The 24,089-nt window shown below is 42.1% G+C and overlaps 1 pseudogene; it reads left to right on the forward strand.

The window, feature by feature from the left end:
- Positions 1-1,906: 1,906 nt before the first annotated feature.
- Positions 1,907-23,819, forward strand: LOC124627625 (uncharacterized; annotated as a pseudogene).
- The last annotated feature ends 270 nt before the right edge of the window (positions 23,820-24,089 follow it).

Below are 24,089 nucleotides of genomic sequence, written 5' to 3' on the forward strand. Positions count from 1 at the left end.
ATACAGGAAAAAAAGGAAAATATAACTAACTCATGATTCAGATGGTGAAGATTCTCGTCTCGCAAGGAAAGCCTTAATTTTTAGAGAACCATGAAGAAAGCCAGTTATAAGGGTGGCTGCCCCCCCCCTCGAGATAACGATAAGACCAAGGTCCCTCCCGGTTGTTTAGTCGTCTTGCTTACGTCATTTTTTTTACCTAGGGAATTGGGAATCCTGGTTTTTGACAACCTAGGTGGATGAAAATCCTGGTTTTTGACAACCTGGGTAAATGAGAATCCTGGTTTTTGACAACCTAGGTAAATGAGAATCCTGGTTTTTGACAACCTAGGTAACTAGAAACTCTGGGTTTTTGTTTCCTGGGTTGTTGGAAATGCCTGGGTTCTGATTTTATGTGTAAATTAAAACCCCTGGTTTCAATTCTATGGGTAAGTGAAATAGGCCTTTTCTGGAAACCTATGGGTTATCTAGTGTGTAAATACAGTATAAATACTGGAGCTTAAGCTCAGGATATTGGGATCACTTCTGAGAATTCTCATTGGTGTGGATCTCGTGTGGTGGAATGGAACAATAAAGCTGGACCTTGCTTCTTCTCACTCACGGCTGGTGTATTTTTTCTATCTCCAACTGGTCTCAGAGGTAGATGTGAGTATTGGCTTCTAAGTTGAATTTTAAATGTTTTTATGTAATAGGCTAAATTCGAGCCAACATTTGGCACCCCAGATGGGACTGGGCTAAGATCTACATGTCTGGAATCTCTTCCGTGGGACTTCGCTCTCTAAGCAACAGACAGGCCGTATAGGAAAAGGCATTGCAGACGCCTGTTATGTCAAAGCTCTGTTTTAGTGGTCTGTTGTTACGATTGAGAAGCCCCGGTGTGGGAAGAAAGACTAAGTGGGTCTCCAAAAGAACCTTGAGTGAGTGAGAAGAGGTAAGAGAAGTGTAGATTGTAGACTGTACTTTTTATAATTGTAATAAAGAAATGGTATATGTGTTGTGTGAGTGAAAGTCCTGCAATACCGCTGGAGGAAGGGAAAAAAAGGTAGAAAAAAGAGTAGAGAAATAGAGAAATACTCCAGGGCTGGGATAGAAAGCAGGTGGAAAATGAGGCCTCAGACCCCAGATACCGGCTACTAGACTAGACTAGCAGTCTAGTGGCGGCTGCATTGGTGGGGACCCCTAATACCGCTGGAAAAGGATTAGATAAAAGATAGATAGATTAGATTCCAGGGCTGGATAGAGAGGGGAATAAATCCTGGGCCCAGGTCCAGGTCGTGCAATACAGCATGCCCGGTGTATGAATGGAATGTGTACTAACAAATGTGTGTGCTTATAATATATGTGCTTATAATATGTATAATATGAGTGTGGTGTGAGAGCGTGTAAGTTTTGGAGACAGGGAAGATGTATTTATTAGTGCTCTGAACATGAGCTCCATACCTGAAGTATTGGATAAGTTGGATAAGATTCAGAGAAAAGAATTCTTTTGGGGAAAGTTGGATTTAATTTGTATGACTATAAGCTCCATGCGTACGGAGCTGGTATGGAAGTGCTTAATACTTTGAAAACTTCATGTAGTAACATAAATAAGTGTAATAATGTGGAATACAATGTGTGTATGTGAGCTTGCCTGCGTTGGTGATAGAAAGGAGGGGTGTATGTGTGTGTGTTCCTGTCCGTTCTTATCTGTGCGTCTGTGTGGAAGGACAAGGAAAAAAAAAAAAAAAAAAAAAAAGGGGAAAAAAGTAAGACAATTCGGTGTGTGTGAGTTCTTCAGAGTGAGCTGGGTAATGCGGAGCATTGTGAGATATCTTGCGGACTTTGAATATTTCGAATCCGGTACATACGTTCGGTGAGTCACTAGACTGTGTGTGTGTTATAATTAATTTGATATCCATAACTGCTGTATAAGTGTAAAAAAAAAAAAAAGGAAAAAATAATATTAATATGTAAGTGTATATATATATATATAAATATATGCATATTTTAGAGCATGCACGCCAATGGTACATATTTTAGACATCTGTACGACTGCCCATTGGGTAAATAAGAATTACTAGACCTGTAATATATAACAACATATTCCCAGATTGTGTGATCCAGGAACAGGAAAACTGAAGGTGGGAGAAAAGTGTATATTGTCGGGCCATTATTGAGAAATGAGTGAGTTAGTCCATTTGGACCCTTTATTTTTATGCTATAAATTACGAATGTGATGTCTAGGTAAAAGCCCCAAAAATGAGAATAATAATATATTGTTTTTGCGGAAGCTGCCACAGGGCCTAGACGGGGGAGGTTCCTAACTCAGGACGGAGAAAGTAGGCGGCTGCGGCATCCACAGGGACACAATGGAGCCTGCGTGAAAGAGATACAAAACGATGCAGGAGTAAGTGAAATTTTGTCCTGGTTAAAACGGGGGGCTCAAAAAGACGGTGCGGGGATATGGCGCAGTGTGGAAGGGTTGTGTATAGCCCCAGTCAGCCTCCTCCCATGCTTGATCAAAGACGCCCATGGCGTGGATCATGTCAATAAGACTGAAATGATCCGGAAAATCCGTCAGGAATGGTGGTCCCCTCAGCTGGCCTCACAAGTGGACCAAATGGTAAATGTATGTGCTGTGTGCATCAACCACAACGTGCGAAAGAACCTCACCACCCCCTTAGGACATATTCCCCCGCCGACGGGACCGTTTCGGCATCTAATGATGACTCATATAGACATGGGAGCGGAGTTACAGGTGGATGGGAAACGCTTCCTTCTGGTAATAGTGGACCGCTTCAGCCGGTGGGTGGAGGCGACTGCTACTTCTGGGGAAGATGTGGAGTCCGCCGCTAAATTTTTATGTTGTGAGGTCATACCTCGATTCGGTATCCCTGATTTTTTGAGTTCAGACAATGGCATACACTTCATAAGTAACGTCCTTAAGAATGTTGCATCGGCCTTGAAGATTGATCATAAGCTAGGATGTGTATATCTTCCTGAGTCCCAAAGCGCGATGGATCCAGGGTACCGCACCCTAACTAATAAATTGGCAAAAATATGCGATGAATCACACCTAAACTGGGTCCAAGCCTTACCACTGGCATTGATGAAGATACGATCACAAATCAATCGTATGACGCACTTGACTCCTCATGAAATGCTCACTGGGCGCCCAATGCCTATGGCATACACCAAAGGTCCATACACAGAGCCGTCTGAGGCTCAATTGGAGGGCAAAATGCAGGATTATATGCGAATCCTCACTCAAATTCACAGACAGTTATATTCACAGGTTAGAGAAGCAATCCATGGTGGGGACAGGGTACGGGAGGATGTACGTTTAGTGGCACCCGGGGATAAAATACACATTCGTATGTTTAAGAGGAAAAGCCCCCTCGGGGCACGTCGGGAAGGACCCTTCACTGTGGTCGCTGCAACAGCCTCGGCTGTGAGAGTTGAAGAAAGAGATCATTGGTACCACCTGAACCAGTGCGTCTGGGCCGGAGCAGGTACGGGACGGGGAGGACCAACAACCCCGGGCCCTGCCACTACAGGGCAGCCCATGGAGGCGGAGGTGTTAACCGACAGCGACTCGGATACCTCATTTATGGGTCCGGCCTACGGCACTCGAGCCCAGGCTAAACGACGGGCTGTTGACAGGCTGGATAGACCGGCCCAGTCGGATGCCGGTAGCTCAACAGGCTCTTCGTTCCTCTCCTCTCCATACGATGATATTGACCCTGTTACCTCCCCCCGAGCTGAAGCGGGAGACGTAGCTGCCGTCCCGCTGGTAACCCCACCAGAGGCAGAATTGTTATCAACACTCGCCACTCTCTGGCAATCTGATAACCTTGATGACCCCATGCCTATGAGCACTATTGATTTGGGTATACTGCAGGACCTTGAGGTACAGTTAAGAACACCCCCCGTCCCCGTGCCCCCTGAGCTCCGGTCTCCGCAGGGATCTTTACACACTCCCCTACCATTGGGTCGAGAGAACACTGGTTCAGTAGAGTAGCTGGGGTGGGGGCGCCTTATACCACAGGGCTAAGAGTTCCTGTTTAGACCAGAGGGTGATGTTCGGAAGAACACACCGTCATTGTATAATTTACTGATCATGATCTAGACTGCGTACAGTCCTATATATAGATTGTGACAGGTCAATAGCTTGCGTGCCTTTAACGGTAATTGGAAGTCGGTATGATTCCATGTTTGTAAACTGAATGAGAACGTTATCTAAACCACCGAGCGCAAGAGAGAGGGAGAGAGCGCGTGCGAGAGATTTCTGTTTTTTCCCCTTTTTTTCCAATCCTTTATCTTACGCTCTACATTAAAATCAAAGTGTATATATATACGTGGATATATTCCTGTAAAAATTAAAATCAATCAGCATGTCTTGATGTTATCAGTACGGAGAGAACTTTAATAATAGGTTATGTGGTGTGCATTGTGCCACTTAATTTCTTCTGCACAGACATCTTTGCCTGACTAATGATAAAATTGATCAGCTGACATGTGAACCTGTTCGTTTTGAGTGATATTAATAAAAAACCCTGAAAAGTAAAACCGACCCGAGGTAACAGTCTCTGGCTGATCACAATGTGGTCCGTATCAGGCTAGGTCACATCCTCCCTGTTGAGATAATGTTGAGCCTAAACATTTGGTTTTAGAGAGCAGTCTACCTTCATGAACTGACTCGCTAACAAGAGCTGGAGTAACCATAATTAATTTGTATCGGTGATTCCTATATGGGTACGTGTCTATACAATATCTTAAGCAGTGTAAGTGCGAATTCTTCTGGCGTGTGGTATTCGTGTTGTATAATGCTGAATAATTTCTGTATGTTTTCTCTTTAAATGCTGTGTATATGTCCAATGATAAGTAATTAGTAAGATCAGATGGCAGTAGTAGTCTGCACATTTTAAATTCTTTATAATGTGTTGTACGCCTGTTACAGATGTGATATCTGAATCAGTAACATTAGAATAAGGTGATGATTTGATTACTTACTTTTGCCGACATGTTGTGCTGATATGAGTTTGGGAGGTAGTTTAATTACGGTCCCTTTACAATAGTGTAGTTTGAAGTGTTTTTTTCCTGAACCGTAGATTGGTAAATAGAATAGAGTAGTTATGCAAATATATATGTGTGGGTGTGTATATGTATATACATATGTGCTATACGGTGTGCTATGGATATGTCATACAAAGTATACGAGTTACAATATTTAAATAATACAAAGCAGTGGTCACAAACTCGAGAACCTGTGAAGTGAATTGAATTGATAATATGTTATACAGCAGCTGAGAACTGATAAAAACTGAGAGCTGTGAACTGGATGCAGGTGTGTGTGATCTGGGAATTGCAGTCCATGGCAGCCAGCCATGTTTGTGGACCGCAGTGAAGGATGGGAAATGTGGTTTGTGACATGAGTAGATTTAACACTACCTTAATATGGTCAAATACAGTTTAAATGAAATGGATAAAATTATAGGGCGAATCTTATGCTTCTTACAATTGTGCGTTCAGCCAGGGTAACAATTTGGTGGTAAATTGAAACAAAGCTCACAGATGATAAATTTTATTTTAGACTAAGTTAAATACATATTCACATTCCTCCAAAGTGAGCAACATTTAAATGTCATGTATGAAGGATCTGAGTGATATTTTGAGTACAGTATTTTGATACAGTTATAAGTTAATAAGAAACAAAATGCATGTACATGCATGTATACCATTTAGACTACAGACTAGTGCTGTACACATAGAACCAAATTCACTAGGTTGTTTTGAATGTAAATTAGTGGGATAAAAGTGGTTAGAGGACTGTAAATGCATATCTAGATCTCAACCTCATTTACTCTATTTTAGTTCTATCTTATTGGGATTATCACTCGTTAGCACAGATGGAATATTAATATGTTCGGGTAGTGTGCACCACAAATTTTCAGACTAAAGGAATTTTGGTTTCCTTTCTCAATATCTTTCTGGTAAATGAAAAACAGGAAGGGATAAGAATGTATCTTTGTCAATCGGGTTTGTACTTTTAAAAGTAAACAGACTAGAACTATTTTACAGGGATAACTATACATGAGAGTGGAAAACCCCTTTAAGAGAGGTGTTATTCGATTGATTAGAGCAGTGGAAATTACTTTAGTAAATTTATTTAAATGATTTGATAGACCAACATTATTTAATCTCTGCAGCAATATTTCCTGATTCACTGTGTTGAGAGCCTCTTCTAAATCAACAGACAAGGAAGTGCAGAGGGTACCGTGACATTGTTTTAAGACTTTCAAAACAACAGTTGTGCTGATATGTTTATAGGACCTTAGACTTCTTGCAGATTGATAACATGTGAACGGTTCACTGAAAAAGCTTTCTACAAGGGACCTAGGCGAGGAGGCCGTGTTATTGGATTGTAATGATCTAATATAGTTGGATGTCCCTGATTTAATGTAATAAATAAATAAATAAATAAGAAAACTGATTTCCAAATTTCTGGTATAACCCCATTGTCTAATGAAAGATTAAAATGATAAATTGAAAGAGATGAAATAATATGCTAAGTCGTTTAGAAATACAGATTCCACACAATCAGGGCCTTGTGATGTGTTTATATCGAACTTGAGTGATCTGTAAACATCACAAGTCTTAACACGTTAAAAACTGAACTCCTCATTTTGAATTGTTTTTAATAGCTTCCTGCTTTATTAAAATCAGGGTATAGTAAATCACGATAAATATTCACCGTTTTAAGGCCTAGATCTGATGCATAAATTGAACATTTAAAGATGGGTTGTGCAGTTGTGTGTTCCCAGTTGTCTGTCTCCATTTTCCAGTACTATTGTCCTGTAAACAATATCTTCGATCCTCAGAAAAAGGATGAAAGGGTATGCCCACGTAGTCTTGCATTATTACCATTATTACAGCAAGCTGTGATAACAAAAGCAAGTTTTGCGATACAACCAACCCACCCAGTAACCATTATTTATAGTATGATGTATATAGAATATATATATATATATATATATATATATATATATATATATATATATATATATATATATATATATATATATATATATGTATATATATATATAAGATGTCCCAATTGTAACCTATAACTGTAATTCCATTCCACATGATATTATTATTGATCAGCGCTTTTTCCAAGTGACTGCATGTGAGAGCTCTGGGCCGTTGCTCCCCTTAACAATTCCTAGATCGGTAGTACACCTGGAAGCGTCTCCTTCGCGGGGCTGTGGGCTCCCCTGTAGTGTACTCCTCTGTGGTCATAGACTCCCTTGCACGCTCCCAAGGCCGTCAGGACATGATTGGGGTCATCCTCCGCCCCATAAAAGCACAACAAATGTTCCTGGATGTTATCAAGTATGGTCTGCAGTGGATCACTGATTGTTCACTACAGGACAACATCCTGAGATCCAGGTGTTCTTTGGACAAGCCTGACATTGAATGAACTTATGCTTTGCACCTGAACTATGGCTGGCAAAACTACAACAAAGACTGTGTCTTACATGTGACTGAAAGGGGGGGGGTTTGCTGCTGGGGGGGTCCCGACTCAGGAGAATGGGGTGCTTACAGGGCTGAAATTTATGTATGGAAAACAACGGATTTGGTGGCACAAGGATTGCCAGGCTGGAGATGCTCTCTTAGTGCGGATCATTGGGGAAATTGCTCTCTCACACATCGATCTTACGTTTATCACACCAGGTCATTTCTATTTTGAAAGAACATGATATGGGGATATGGGGTTAATCGATGTGCCACCCGAACTAAAATTCTTAAACCTGTTAGTGTGCCTAACTTACCAGCTGTAGTGTTGTAATGGTGTAATTAATTCTGAATTCTGTGGAGCCAGACACTGAGAACACACACGATTGCCCAGCCGAAATTCGTATTTCCTTGAGCTTAAAAGTTTCGGATCGGAAATTTCAGAAACATTATGAACACCCTGTTCTGCCCAATTGGCTAGAACAAAAGGATAGAATTGTTAAAAAATATAAATACTGACGTTTAGGCCCATGGATTGTGTCGTCTGTTTGGAGTTGTTTGAATGCAATAAGGTTCTAGGGAAGAAAAAACCCGTTGGAACGCCACTTATCAAACAAATAATTCAATTGAATTCTGACTGCACTTCTTGCTGTATGTAATACAGCTGAGCTGCCCATGATCTTAGCCAGTGTGCGATGGGGAAGGTAGAGGAATGATCTCTGTACTTGCAGGCAACGGTGGAGGGTCACCTGAAGTGTGCTCAAGATTTTTTTTTTTTCCTTGACCAGGGATAGGTCTGGCATACCCTGATTTGTGTTTGATATAATTTGTGCTGATACTAAACGTATTTCGGTAGATGCTCTACCTCTTGCACTAATGACCTATCACCTGCAGACTAACAGCCATATGTATCTAACACCGCATGAAATGCTTACGGGTCGACCCATGTCTGTGTCTGTTCCTTATGATGGACTGCCGCTGGAGTAATTGCAGATGAATCAAGAACATATATAAGACCACTAACTATTATGTATGGAGCTATATATTCACAGGAACACAGCTAAGTGCAGTGTTATCAGTGTTATGTGTGAGACGTCACCGCCTCAACGGGGGGAGGTGTTCGGAGGTGTTCGGAGGTGTTCAGAGGTGTTCACCCGGAGGTGGGAGTCCCGGAGCCGCGAGAGAAGGAAAATATAACTTACTCATGATTCAGATGGTGAAGATTCTCGTCTCGCAAGGAAAGCCTTAATTTTTAGAGAACCATGAAGAAAGCCAGTTATAAGGGTTGTTTAGTCGTCTTGCTTACGTCATTTTTTTTACCTAGGGAATTGGGAATCCTGGTTTTTGACAACCTAGGTGGATGAAAATCCTGGTTTTTGACAACCTGGGTAAATGAGAATCCTGGTTTTTGACAACCTAGGTAACTAGAAACTCTGGGTTTTTGTTTCCTGGGTTGTTGGAAATGCCTGGGTTCTGATTTTATGTGTAAATTAAAACCCCTGGTTTCAATTCTATGGGTAAGTGAAATAGGCCTTTTCTGGAAACCTATGGGTTATCTAGTGTGTAAATACAGTATAAATACTGGAGCTTAAGCTCAGGATATTGGGATCACTTCTGAGAATTCTCATTGGTGTGGATCTCGTGTGGTGGAATGGAACAATAAAGCTGGACCCTTGCTTCTTCTCACTCACGGCTGGTGTATTTTTTCTATCTCCAACTGGTCTCAGAGGTAGATGTGAGTATTGGCTTCTAAGTTGAATTTTAAATGTTTTTGGGTAATAGGCTAAATTCGAGCCAACAATATAGGCAATAGATGAGCAGCTAACAGTAAATAGTTTGTCTAGAAAATATGACCTTTATATGAGCAATTACAAAAAAAATTAGCTAATATTAATCAATCAGTCGGAATGTTTTGTGACTGAAAAGTCAAAAACCTAATCTGTGATGTACAGGAAAGTCTTCATGGATGTGTGGTGATCGATAAGATGTAGATAGAAATTGGATGTGTTTGTCTTAAATATGCGATCTGCAGATTTTTTTTTTTTTTTTTGACCCAATACAGTGAGCTGATCATCGACACAAAGCATGAAACAAAGCTTGCTATGTGCACTTGACTATTTTTCATTGTCTTAGATCAAGCCAGTGTTACTTTCAAAGTCTGTAAACTTATTGTGCCTCATGGGGAAGCAAAGAACGTTAACCTGATCTGACCTTAGGAGTAAGTGCAGTGAGTGTCAAAAGCTAAAGAAATCAGGTGATGGAACTTGTTACGCTTGGTAATCAGCAATGCTCGGTTGTTGAGGACGTCAGATTCTGCCGTGTGCTGTGCGCTAGAGAGAGAAGATAGTTTGTATATATTGTAACCGTAGTTTTGACAGGTATAGGTCAAAGGTCAAAAAGATACACATTCTAACTCTCTATATCTAGATCAAAGGTCATGATCATAAAAATATGAATAGTTATGTTAAATCTGGATCACATCCATTCGTGACCATATATGGTGCTGCCATGTGTGTTTTTCCGCCCCACACGTTGCGCACACCTGGTACATCTTTTCACATAGAATATGAAACTCTCTGTGGTAGGACATAAAAATATATATAGTTTTGTTAAATCTGGTTCACATCCAAATCGTGACCATACCTGGTACGACCATTTGTCCCCCCCCCCCCCCCCCCCCCCCCCACACACACACACAGACAAAAGTTGCATACTCATGTTTTTCCTCTTCACATAGAATATGAAGCTCTCTGTGGTAGGTCATAAGAATATATATAGTTTTGTTAAATCTGGTTCACATCCAAATCGTGACCATACCTGGTACGACCATTTGTTCCCCCCACCCCACCCCACCCCAACCCCTCCCCAACCCCTCCCCACACAGACAAAAGTTGCATACTCATGATTTTCCTCTTCACATAGAATATGAAGCTCTCTGTGGTAGGTCATAAGAATATATATAGTTTTGTTAAATCTGGTTCACATCCAAATCGTGACCATACCTGGTACGACCATGTGTATCACACATCCAAACAAAAATATGACGCACACAAACGCACTTTATTTTCACATTATTTAAAAGGAATTTAAGTGTTATGTACTAAATTACCATAATTATGAGCACAAGTTGTTAAGTTGACAATCATTTTTAAAATTACGTTTCTCCATTTAGATTGTCTGCAGTAGAATGCAGTCTTTTAATCCAGGAAAAATGACTGCCTTTAAGTTTTATAACAATAGTAAGTAAAATCCAGCGTGATTTACATTACAAATCTCATACGTAACATCTCTGCAGGATTTATAGACGGTAAAGCACTGAATGAAATGAACAATATAGACAAAAAATAAACACTCTGTGTCTACTACTTTTATCTCTCATAGAACTATCCACAGTCCAAAGGCTGTGGAGCTAGAAGGCTACGCGTGCGAATGACAAAAGATTTTTAAAAATAAAATAAAAAATGTATCAATACATGAAATTAGATTACACAATGTAGTTGAGGTTTACATGAATAAGCAGAAATGTAATCATGCTTATCTTTCCTATAGCACAATTGAAAAGCCCTCTCTAGATGAACAGATTTGTCAAATGAAACTTTTTCCTTCTTTTCCACTGCTACGGTAAACTAAAGAGTGGATATTCAAATTACACTGCTAAATATGACTAGCATTAGCTACGTGTACTAGTGCAAAATAGTCCATCAAATGTATTAGCCGGTGTAGCCTATACACGAGTCCACTATTGGTCATATCGCAACTGAGAACATGCCCCAAATTCATTGCTTTAGTAGAATTTAATGGTAAGTGAAATGATAATCACATTGTAATGTACTTAGTATTTGTTCAGTCTACAGGTCCTCTAACACTCTGTTAAATGAATAAATGTAAATGTACTACAACGTAAATTTTGTTTTAAATCAATTAATGCAGAAATTACACACAATATTAAGTTGATGTAATTATCAACATTATTATGTCAACACCACTCATCAAAATAATGTGTACAACTTTAAATATTTAATTAATTCAATAAATTAGAATATCCGCAGGTATTATGTTATCCTTCCTCAGTTCTAATTCCTTCTATATCCTGTGATATTTATCCATATTTTGTATCCTAAATAATAAAAAATAGAAGTGTCATAAAACGTGCCCTTGTTTAGGAGACTATTTGAGTTCCCTGGCTCGGTTTGGCTCTGCATGCTGGACTGTCTCCTCTCTCTCCTCTGTGCAAAATCACTTCATGTGACTGTTGGCAGATATATTTATTTCATTATTTATTTTTCTCTCACTTGTAGTTTTTTTTAGTTCTTTAACTCTCTCTGTGTGTGTGTGTGTGTGTGTGTGTGTGTGTGTATGTGTGTGTGTGTGTGTGTGTGTGTGTGCACGCATGCTCCATGCAGCACTTGTTCTTGCTCCCCAGGTGGAAAGTTCCCCCTGCATTCTGGATGTGGACATGTTCCACTTAGTGGTGAGCTGAAAAGCTTGTTAAATGATACTTTAGGCACTATTAAATGCATATTAGCATCACATTAGAGTAACATTGTTGTCCAGAATCTAAACCTGTCTATCTAACAGGTCAGTGTCTGTGGTTTCTTTGGCTGTAGTCTCTGAATCATGTTTTGTGTTTGTATGTCGGGGGAGTCTGGTGCTGTCCTATTCAGCATTGCACTGCTTAGACTCCTCAGGGCTTAGTGCGGATACTGCACACCTGCATCTCTTCCACTTAGTCATTGTTGCTCACCTGGTCCAGATCCTCCTCACCTCTGTGCCAGGTTAGAGCATATTCTACTTAGAGCATGTACAACTTAACAATAGATGGTGATCTGTGTTATGCTGTCATTTGTGTGTGTTTATTAACCCTCGTTCTTACAAATGAGTAATAACGTGTTTGTCAGTATGAATGTTCTTTTGGGATGTTTTTATTGAGTGTGCTGTCAGGCACAGTTGTTTGGGAGTCAATAATAGCAATGGTTTTGTGTCTGAGTTGTCATGTTTTGAGTTTTGCCAAAACCTACTGCTTATTAGAGATGCCGAGCATCCAACCAGGAACATGATTTTGGTTCAAAAATATTATTATTCGTAGTAGTAGTATAATATCAATCCCACGAGCTCTTTCACACCCATTCATCAAAACCTCCTTTGTGAGCCTGGGAAAATTATTGTTTTGACTTCAGTCACAGAGCTTTCATTTACAGTGCTGTAGAAATGATCTTAACACGTGCATGTGTGTCTTAGTAGCCTGCGTGAGACTAGCTCGGGTTGGCATCTCTGGCGTTGTGTAAAGGCAGGCATCCTGCCCTTCCTCAGAGGAGCCGCACTGTCCTTCCACCATCTCAATGGAGTTCCCATTCCGCCTGAGCTCAATGGTAAGTGCTTCATTTTCCCCACCCTTCCATCCCCCATCACAAACTCACTTAGCTACATTTGACCCATGGGTTCCAACACATGTTATCTGATTGAAAGTTGACCTGACCGTACACCTCTACAACTGACGTTAATTTAAATGAAGAGATTTACCATTTAATTTGTGAGGTGATTTATCAGATTGGCCACAAAGCTGAGTTGTCTCATCTAACCTGTTAAATGATTGAAACACAGTTCTGCCAAAACATGGAAACCTTGATCACTTGAACTTCACATATACAGTGCATCCGGAAAGTAGTGACAGCGCTTCATTTTTTCCACATTTTGTTGTTACAGCCTTATTCCAAAATGGATTAAATTCATTATTTTCCTCAAAATTCTACAAACAATACTCCATAAAGACAACATGGAAGAAGTTTGTTTGGAATTAGGGCTGCACCATTATGGTCAAAACGATAATCCAGATTATTTTGGTCAATATTGAGATCTCGATTATTTATCACGATTATTAATTGATTTTAGTGACAACATATTTTTTATTGCACTTTCACATTAAATTTTCTCATGCCACAATAACACAAGTAGGCGTGAGAACTTGAGCTGGTCAATTATGACAGACTTTAGGAACATAGTGTGAGCCATGACACATTAATTTACCTTCTGATAAACTAAATAATATTTCCAGTTAATTTTACAGACTGTTTGCAAAAAACAACCGTTAACCTGTTCCACCTTGTAAACAAATACAATAAACATCAGTGTCTGGTCAAGTCTGCTCCTCTTAAATATATTTAAAGCTACACTATTAGACATTTTCCACTGTCATGGTTCTGGGCTGGAGTCGGTTCTCGAACCGCTCTGTGTGTATTGTGTAGATATCTGAATAATCTCATGTAGGATGTACTGGCCCAAATTTAGCCTATTACCCAAAGACACTTAAAATTCAACATAGAAGCAAATACTCACATCTGTAAACCCAGTTGAAGATAGAAAAAAAAGACACCAGCCATGAATGAGAAGAAGCAAGGGTCCAGATTTTATTTCCACCACACGAGATCCACACCAATGAGAACTCTCAGAAGTCATCTGACACCCGGAGCTCAAGCTCCAGTATTTATACTCTATTTACACAGTAGATAACCAATATATTTCAGAAAGACTATGATATCAGTACCAATAGAGTTAAAAAGCTTTTATACTTCAGCTCTTATACTTCTCTGTGATTAATAAACCATAGTCTGTTACTCTTAAAAGATCTTAAAGTGTGAATCCAACCAGTCCTGTGAATTTTCAATAAAATTACATATTACTCATACTAGGTCTCCCTCCTGTTTATTTCATGTCATTTTTATCCACAACAGTTGGGATTGGGTGAGTTCATTTACCCGTCAGATGCAAAGTGCTTTAGTTTAATGGTGTCCATTACTGATGCACCGATCATGATATTTACAGATACTGATCCAGATACCAATCTTTTTTATTTAAACTTTAATCAGGAGGTCTGTCATAAACAGTTAAATGTAATCTCTCTGCTCATGGTCACTGTTAATTGAAAAATAAACAAGCATAAAACATTTATTTTTAAATATCTTAAAAACAATAGAGCCCTAATTAAAAATGGATTAACACAAGCATGATCCATATTAGGAAAAAGGCTAATAGCTTTCTAAGGAAATAGATTTATCAGAAATCTGAAAATGGCTGTGCACCGACGCTCCCCATTCAACCTGATGGAGCTTGAGAGGTCCTGCAAAGAAGAATGGGAGAAACTGTCCAAAAATAGGTGTGCCAAGCTTGTAGCATCATTCTCAAAAAGACTTGAGGCTGTAATTGGTGCCAAAGGTGCTTCAAAGTATTGAGCAAAGGCTGTGAATACTTATGAACAACTTACAACGTACAACTTAACAATAGATGGTGATCTCTGTTATGTTGTCATTTGTGTGTGTTTATTAACCCTCGTTCTTACAAATGAGTAATAACGTGTTTATCAGTATGAATGTTCTTTTGGGATGTTTTTATTGAGTGTGCTGTCAGGCACAGTTGTGTGGGAGTCAATAATGGGGCTGTCAGAGTAATTCACTGCAGCCAACAGCATTAGATTATTTTTTTTGGGGTTTGAACACAATTTTTTAAAAAGTGCTTAAATTTAATCCTAAAGAAATGTTTCTATACATGCTGCAGTCCATGTGTTTTTTATTTACTATTTGTTTTTTTATACTGTTTCAGTATTTAGTAGACTTTTTTTTGTGAATAGCAATGGTTTTGTGTCTGAGTTGTCATGTTTTTGTCACCAACCTCGAGACGGTACGGAAGCAGGAGCGGGAGGCGGGTGAACAGCGTAGGATCGGGAAGTTCAAGAAGCATAGTCGTAGAGTAGGCAAGGGTCAAGCGATCGGGTGAACAATACAAATGGGGATATCCAGAAAGCGTAGTCGAGACAGAAAGCAAGGGTCGAGGATCACAAGAAACAACGAACTAGATCGGCTTGGTAACGCAGCAAACTAGGCTACTGAGCGTATACTTCGCGCCGATTCTAGGTGGATGTCTTCTCTAAGTACTAGTGTGTGATTGGTGCCAGGTGTGTCTGATCAGAACTCCGGGGATGGGGAGCACATGCGTGCCTGAGAAGTGAGTATTGCATCCTAGGAATTTGAGTTCTGATCAGACCGAGCTGTGACAGAACCCCCCCCAAAGGGCTCACTCTGGGAGCAGAGTTCTTTCTTGGCCTCCCCCGGGGTCGTGGACCTGGGAGATGAGGATGAGTTGTGTGAAAGTCCTTGGTAAGCTGTGGATCAAGTATATCCTGCCTGGGAACCCAGCACTGTTCCTCAGGTCCGTAACCCTCCCACTCGACCAAATACTCCAGCTTGCCCCTCCTGTGTCTCGAGTTGAGGATGTTCCTGACGCGATCAGCTGGTTGTCCATCAATTTCCAGAAGGGTCGGGGGAGTTTCAGCTGGTACTTCAGTGGCTAGAGGACCGTTGACAACAGGTTTGAGACGTGATACGTGGAATGAAGGAGAGATGCGACTGTGTCGTGGCAGTTCCAGACGGTAGGGGACGTCATTGACTCGCCTGAGGATCTTGAATGGTCCCGTGTACCTCGGTGCTAGTTTTTTACAGCCATGCACTTGTCTCAAATCTTTTGTGGACAACCACACCCGATCGCCGGGTTGGTAATCAGGGTGTTCCTTGCGGCGTCGATCTGCTTTGTGTTTGTACATGTCTGAGGTCTCCCTCAGGCGTCGGTGGCTGTCCGCCCAGACACGCTCACTACGTTTGAACCAGTGGTCAACGGCCGGAGCTGCGGTGGGAGTTGCGTTCCACGGGAACAGTGGGGGTTGGTAAGCGAGCACGCACTGGAAGGGGTGAGATTGGTAGCCGAATGATGTAGTGAGTTCTGGGCATACTCGGCCCATGGCAAGAACTTGCTCCAATCCTCTGGGTTATTGGCACAAAACGTACGGAGAAATCGCCCCAGTTCCTGATTGACTCATTCGGCTTGCCCATTGGCTTGTGGGTGATAACCCGAGGTGAGATTTACTGTCACTCCCATCTTCATCATGAAGCTGAACCACACTCTGGAGGTAAACTGCGGGCCCCTGTCACTGACAATCTCCTCAGGAATGCCGTAATACCTGAACACATGCTGGAATAGAAGTTCAGCTGTCCTGAATGCAGTGGGGAGAGCGGGTAAGGGAATGAAATGTACGGACTTGGAGAACCGGTCCACTGCGACTAGAATTGTGGTATCTCCTTGGGATCTAGGCAGGTCTGTTACAAAATCTACAGATATGTGTGACCATGGGCGTTCGGGGATAGATAAGGGCTTGAGCCTCCCAGCGGGGAGGGTCCGAGGTACTTTATTCTGTGCGCACGATGAACAGGACTTCACCACCTTGTGTATGTCTCCTATCATTTTGGGCCACCAGTATTTCTCTTCCAGGAGATGGTGTGTGCGTTGTGTACCTGGATGTCCCGTACCGAGTACCGTGTGTGCCCAGATGATGAGTTCTTGGCGGTACTCTTCGGGTACGAAGAGTTTGTTAGGAGGACACTTTACAGGTACTTGGGACTGGGGAATCTGTTCTAGTTCCGTGTCCAGCTCCCACTCTAGCGCACTGATAACACATGAAGGACGAATGATGTACTCCTCCTGCTCGTTGACCCATTCCGTCTGATCGAGACGAGTCAGAGCATCCGCTTTTGTGTTCTTGGACCCGGGTCTGTAGGATAACGTGAATTGAAATCTAGTGAAGAATAGGGCCCATCGGGCCTGGCGGGGTGTGAGTCGCTTTGCAGTGCGAAGGTACTCCAGGTTCTTATGGTCCGTGAAGATGACAAATGGCTGTGTAGCCCCCTCTAACCAGTGTCTCCACTCTTTCAGCGCTAATTTAACTGCGGAGAGTTCCCGATTTCCCACATCGTAGTTGCTCTCAGCTGGGGAAAGCTTTCGCGAGAAGAAGGCCACTGGGTGAAGTTTTGGCTTCTCTCCAAATCGTTGGGACAGAATGGCTCCTACCCCAGTCTCTGACACGTCCACCTCCACTATAAATGGTCTGGATGGGTCTGGATGTTTGATGAGGAGTGCAGTAGTGAAGGCTTTCTTGAGCTTGTCGAAGGCGGATTGGGCAGTTGAATTCCATGCCAGACGTTTGGGTTTCCCCTTTAGCAGGGATGTGAGGGGGTTGGCGACGGCACTGAAATTCCTGATAAATCTCCTGTAGAAGTTCGCAAACCCCAGAAACCTCTGTAGTTCCTTGATCATCGTGGGTGTGGACCAGCTTACTACCGCCTGGACCTTTTCTTGGTCCATGGAGATCCCCTTGGGGCTGATGACGTGTCCCAGAAACGTGATGGTGGTTCTATGGAATTCACACTTCTCAGCTTTAACATATAACTGGTGATGGAGCAGTCGCTGTAGCACTCGGCGAACGTGGTGGACATGTTCTTCCCGGGAGTCAGAGTATATCAGTATGTCGTCGATGTAGGCGATCACATGGCGTCCCAGCATGTCACGTAACACATCGTTAATTAAACATTGGAAGACTGAGGGGGCGTTAGAAAGCCCATACGGCATGACCTGATACTCGTAGTGGCCTGAAGTTGTGCTGAACCCAGTCTTCCATTCATCTCCCTCTCGGATCCGGACCAGGTTGTATGCACTGCGTAAGTCCAGTTTCGTGAAGATGGTGGCCGTGCGTAATTGTTCCAGAGTGGCTGGTACTAGAGGGAGTGGGTAGCGGTACTTGACGCAACATTGGTTTAGTCCTCGGTAGTTAATGCACAGTCGTAAACCTCCTCCCTTCTTCTCCACGAAGAAAAATTCCGCGGACGCTGGAGAAGTGGATGGTCGTATATACCCTTGGTGCAACGCCTCCTGAATGTACTCTTCCATGGCTTTTTGCTCTGTGATCATTAACGGGTAGACCCTCCCTCTTGGTGGTGTAGTGCCTGCGAGCAAATCAATAGCACAGTCGTAATCACGGTGGGGAGGTAGTCCACTCGCCTTCTTCCTACTGAATACCTCTATGAGGTCGTGGTAAACACTGGGGATCTGAACGTTATCTGCCTTATCTGGGCTTTCAATAGAGGTAAATGCTATGGAGATCACAGGGACCTGAAGACAGTGATTAATACAGTGAGCTGACCAGCGCGTGGTTTCCCTTTGGTTCCATGAAATTTGGGGACTGTGATGTTCGAGTCAAGGGAGACCGAGAACCACTGGGTGCCGAGCCGTCACTATGACATGGAACGTGATCTTCTCCTGATGAAGGGCACTGGTTCGGAGGTTAACAGGTTCGGTGCAGTGGGTGATTAAGCCATCTCCTATGAGGGCCCCATCAATGGCTTGGACACGGCGGGGGGTGTAGAGAGGACGAACGGGGATGTTATATTGGTGTACGGTCTCTTGGTTAATGAAATTCCCTGCCGCTCCCGAGTCGATCAGCGCTTCTAAAACACAGGAAACACTTGAGTAACCCACTATAACGGGCAATACGAAGGCAGACTGAACAGAGTGCTGGGTAATGGGTTCGAAACTCACCCTGCCTGAGATGGTCTGGCAGTTTTGGCTTCCCCTCGGGTAGAGCCCTGTTTGAGAGGGCATTGTTGCACGAAGTGGCCCTTCTCACCGCAGTAGAAACAACAGTGTTCACGGCGCTGTCGTTCTCTTTCCTGCATGCTCACCCGAGCCTGTCCCAGCTGCGTGGGTTCAGTAGAGTGCTCAGTGCTTCCGCCTCACCGCGTCCGGGGCGGCGGCTACGTAGTAGACGATCCAGGCGGATAGCTACGTTGATGAGTGAGTCGAGGGTCAAAAGATCATCGCGGCACACCAGCTCCGTTAAGATGTCAGCATTTAATCCCCGCGAAACATGGCTTTTAGAGCGGGGTCATTCCATCCGCTCCGGGCGGCGACCATGCGAAATTCGAGGGCGTAATCCGCCACACTCCGTGATCCCTGCGCCATGGACAATAAGTCCTCCCCAGTCTCGCGGCTGTCTGGAGAGTGATCAAATACCGTGCGGAAGCGTGATGTCAGCTGCTCAAACATGCTGATATGGTTCCCTTCCTGTTCCCATTCCGCGGTAGCCCAGAGGAGAGCTTTCCTGGTTAAAAGTTCCATGAAGTGAATGATCTTCTGACTCTCCGTCATGTCTGCGTACGTGGAGAAAAACAGGGAGCACTGGAGTAAAGAACCCCGGCAGCGTGCGGGATCTCCATCATACTTCTCTGGCGCTGGAGTGGGAGGTAAGTGTGGGGTCGGCACCGTAGGAGGCTGCGCAGCTTCATTTAACCGAGCTACCTGCTCAGTTAGGTGGGCGAGATGGTGATCATGTTCGCTAAGCATCCGGCCATGTCCCTCGATGGCGTTCGGCCAACGATCTCCCGCTACCTCCATTAATAGGCGAAGTATTCTGTCACCAACCTCGAGACGGTACGGAAGTAGGAGCGGGAGGCGGGTGAACAGCGTAGGATCGGGAAGTTCAAGAAGCGTAGTCGTAGAGTAGGCAAGGGTCAAGCAATCGGGCGAACAATACAAATGGGGATATCCAGAAAGCGTAGTCGAGACAGAAAGCAAGGGTCGAGGATCACAAGAAACAACGAACTAGATCGGCTTGGTAACGCAGCAAACTAGGCTACTGAGCGTATACTTCGCGCTGATTCTAGGTGGATGTCTTCTCTAAGTACTAGTGTGTGATTGGTGCCAGGTGTGTCTGATCAGAACTCCGGGGATGGGGAGCGCATGCGTGCCTGAGAAGTGAATATTGCATCCTGGGAATTTGAGTTCTGATCAGACCGAGCTGTGACAGTTTTGAGTTTTGTCAAAACTTACTGCTTATTAGAGATGCCGAGCAAAGGTGCTTCAAAGTATTGCGCAAAGGCTGTGAATACTTATAAACATGTGCTTTTTTTTTTTTTTTTTTTTTTTTTTTTCAGAAATTTCATACTCATAAAAAGATTTCAAACAAACTTCTTTCATGTTGTCATTATGGTGTATTGTTTGTAGAATTTTGAGGAAAATAATGAATTTAATCCATGTGGGAATACGGCTGTAACATAACAATGGGGAAAAAGTGAAGCGCTGCGAATACTTTCCGGATGCACTGTATATAGTATATTGTATGTAGTGAAACTGATCTTGTTCTTTCCCTATCCCCTATCTATCTGTAGGTGTTGGGGAATGGGAAGTGCTGTGTGCATATGTGTCTGCCTCCTAACCTGTTCCAGCTCTATTATAATCACCAGGAGCTTCTGGATCCCCTGCTTCATGGGTAAGAAACTTCATAACTGAGCCGAGAAATGACCGGTTTTCTGTGAATGCTGATGATGCCATATCATGTGTACACGTCATTGATTGTTTTGTAATGGGTTGAGTGTGTTGTGTCCATTTGTCCTGCAGGTGGTGCTCACATCCAGGCATGCAACAATGTCTCCAGTCACCTGAAACCCTTATAAGGTGATCATTCTTTGTTCTTATCTATAGCCTTCTGGACTTTGCTTTGAAATGGTGGTTTTAACCCCCTTACCCCGTAAGGCCAATATAGCGGCCTAAACGTAAACGTTATCCCCGTGAGGCCGGTGTACTGGCATTGCTCTGCTATGATTCCTTACTTATTTAATTATTATTTTTTTACCTGGAAGGTTGAAGTCATGACATCACGATGTGATTACAACATTACGCTGTCATTACAATGAAGATGATCCAAGCGTGAATATTGGTGTAATAGTAGAAGTGAACTAAAAATGCCAAAGTGAAAAGCTAATCGTGTTCCAGCTAAAGTTACACCTACAGTGAACACAGGTACATCTAAAACCGTGGGGGGGGGGGACATACACAGTTACACAGGCGAGAGCGAGGATTCTAGATAGTGACAGCAGTGAAAGTTCAGGTGATGTTGAAACCGAAACTGATAGTGATGCAAACTCATGATTCAGACCCTGATCCGTCTTCATCTTCAGCATCAACCAGTGCGACTGACACTGCAGGGGTCTGGAGTCATAACCTGACCATCTCTGTGCATTCGTGAAAACACTACCTGCTGGTCTGATTATCACCAGAAAGTTGACTTTTGGCGCTAAAATGCATTGACCACGCTGACGCTTGTATAGTATTTTTAAATGATTAGAAGGATTTTAGCGAGCATTTTTCATAACTTCTCTAGTTAAGAATTGTGCTCTAAGTGGAGTAAAAACACTGAACTGCTTCATTTTCAAAGTAATATTACACAAATACATTATTATAAGTTGTTTCAAGGCCTAAAAATGTTCAAATTAAAATGCTGATTTTGGCCCAGGAACTCAGGGTTGGCGTGCTGTTTCTCTGGGGAATATAGGGTTATGGGACATAATACTGTGGGAACTTAGGGGTAAGAGGGTTAAGACTGAATGGTTTCAGTGTTTTTTTTTTGTGTGTGTGTGTAGTTTTCCTCGGGAATCCAATAAGCTAATTGATGTACCAGAGGATTACTGTGCACTGATCAACTAGGCTTTCAGCTTCACGTGAGTGTGTGTACTCTGAGTTGCATTCATTTATACCCAGTATCTGCTTAATAGAATAGAATTCTGGTGGACATCTCTAGTTATTGCTTTTGTGTTTATAACCTCCATTGTTTTTGTAGCTGTCCTAAGTCAGATGGAGTTAAGTCTTGAGCTCAAACTCTGTGCTTGGTGTGTGGCACGATGCTGTGTTCTCAGAGCAGCTGCTGCCAGACTGAGCTGGAGGGTGAGGACGTTGGAGCGTGTACTGCACACACCTTTGTTTGCTGAGCTGGTGTTAGCATTTTCCTCAGGTTAGAAGGAAGACACATCTGTGTTGCTTGCCATGTCTTATAGGTGCATTGCCTGTTTATATCAGGGCTGGGCATTGGTGTGAATTAGTCAGCAATTATCCCTCACACATGGGTTACTCATTTTGGGAAGGAAGCTGTAAAGCTACTAAATAAGAAAAATAACAGCAGCTTGCTAAAAATACTCCAAATAACACTTTAATTTGAAGTTCCATAATAAACTATTTATAAGCAAGGAATACAGTTTATTATTGAAAGAGGACGTAATAATCAATTAACTGGTCAAATATTATGTTACATAACAAGCATTCTCCAAAATGTTTAAAAAACTACATTCATTTTCTTCATTTATTAATACATGACTTCTTATACTAGTGGGCCTCCACCCTGTCCTAGAAACACTCCATCCTACACAGTTTCAAGCTTCCTTTCCTCCCAACACTCAACATCTCAGTAATCCAGCAATAGGCCTGGAGTTGAGACATTCCTGCTGAATTAACATTTATGGTTGTGAATATACAGCATTTGTAGGTATTGTCAAGTCCTAGCTTGCAGTACATGAGCCTCTGCTGTCTTTTACAGGGTGAGGGAGAATCAGGTTCTTTTCCTGTACCTCGATGACTATGGAGAACTGTCCAAGGGCTCAGGTGAGAACTCAAACAAGATACTCAACGTGCCTTGTAAAATTTGTGTTTAAACCACTGTTTATATCATTCTCTTTCCCTCCCAGATGGAGGAACATGCTACACAAAGATTCAGACGCTCTGCCGCCAGCACAGCATCACCGAGGAGATGGGTCATGCACAGGAAGCTAATCAGACTCTGGAGGACATTGACTGGGAGATCCTGGATTTTCTTGGCTAATGGCAAATCTAAACTAACCAGGGATCTGCACATTTACCTAGAAATAGTGCAGAATCTTGAACATCAATCATTGAAAATGTTGAACATTTCCTTTTTTTGTTTTTATATTTCAAAATTGTAAAAACTTGTTTATTCTAATTTTAAATAAAAAAAAATTCTTAATCAAATTAGACAAATGTCATATTCTGAGATATTTCTAAAAGAAGTTCAGTGATCCATAACTAATGGATGCTGTAATGTACAACTGTTCTGAGCACATTTTCTGTTTTTCACTTGCAGCCTACAGCCAAAATCCCCAGTACTGACTGAACACATCAAATGCTGAGTTTACTTTTACAGTCGTGAATTAACACCTCTGCTAACTGCGTCATCACCTACAGTGCTGAATTGACAGTTTACTTAACAGCCATAATGCTCACTGTTTACAATACGAATTAAAGATTATATAAACCCTGGAATTGTGAATTAAGCACACCTTTGGTTAAAAGATGGGGAAAAAAGAATTGGTTTATCACTCGTTGGTTTTGTAAATAAGGCTTGGTGAAAATTAGGGTTAAGCTTTGTTTGTGCCACAGGCTATATACCCTTCCTCTAATTTGTTTTCAATGGATGTGTACTGTTTTACAATCTAAGGGCTTTGTTTGCATCTATAATGATTACACGGATAAGACATGTTTACCGTTTGTCACTTTCCTTTTTTTCTCTCTCCTTTTTGGATATACCAGTTAAATATGTCACAGTTTAGTCAACTGTAACTCTTTTTGTTCCTGGTTGTTTGGAATCAGTTAATAAACTGTGTTTTTAATATTGTATTTTGTTCATTAGATTATAACAGATTGTGAGGCATTTTTGCTGCGTTTGTTTCTTTAGTTTGGAAATTCTCCTTATGTCTCTCTTAATCACACACGGACAAAAACCAAATGTCAGAAATGTTTTACTAATTATTGACCAGCATGCAGGGATGCAAGGAATAAGTTGTTAGACATAACTTCAGTAAGCACTCATGCTGAATGAATAAACACAAACACGCGCATCACCGGAAAGCCTCGACCATTACAACTCTGAGACAAACACG

Source organism: Ictalurus punctatus, unplaced genomic scaffold, assembly GCF_001660625.3.
Source record: "Ictalurus punctatus breed USDA103 unplaced genomic scaffold, Coco_2.0 Super-Scaffold_100046, whole genome shotgun sequence".
NCBI classification, from domain to species: Eukaryota; Metazoa; Chordata; class Actinopteri; order Siluriformes; family Ictaluridae; genus Ictalurus; species Ictalurus punctatus.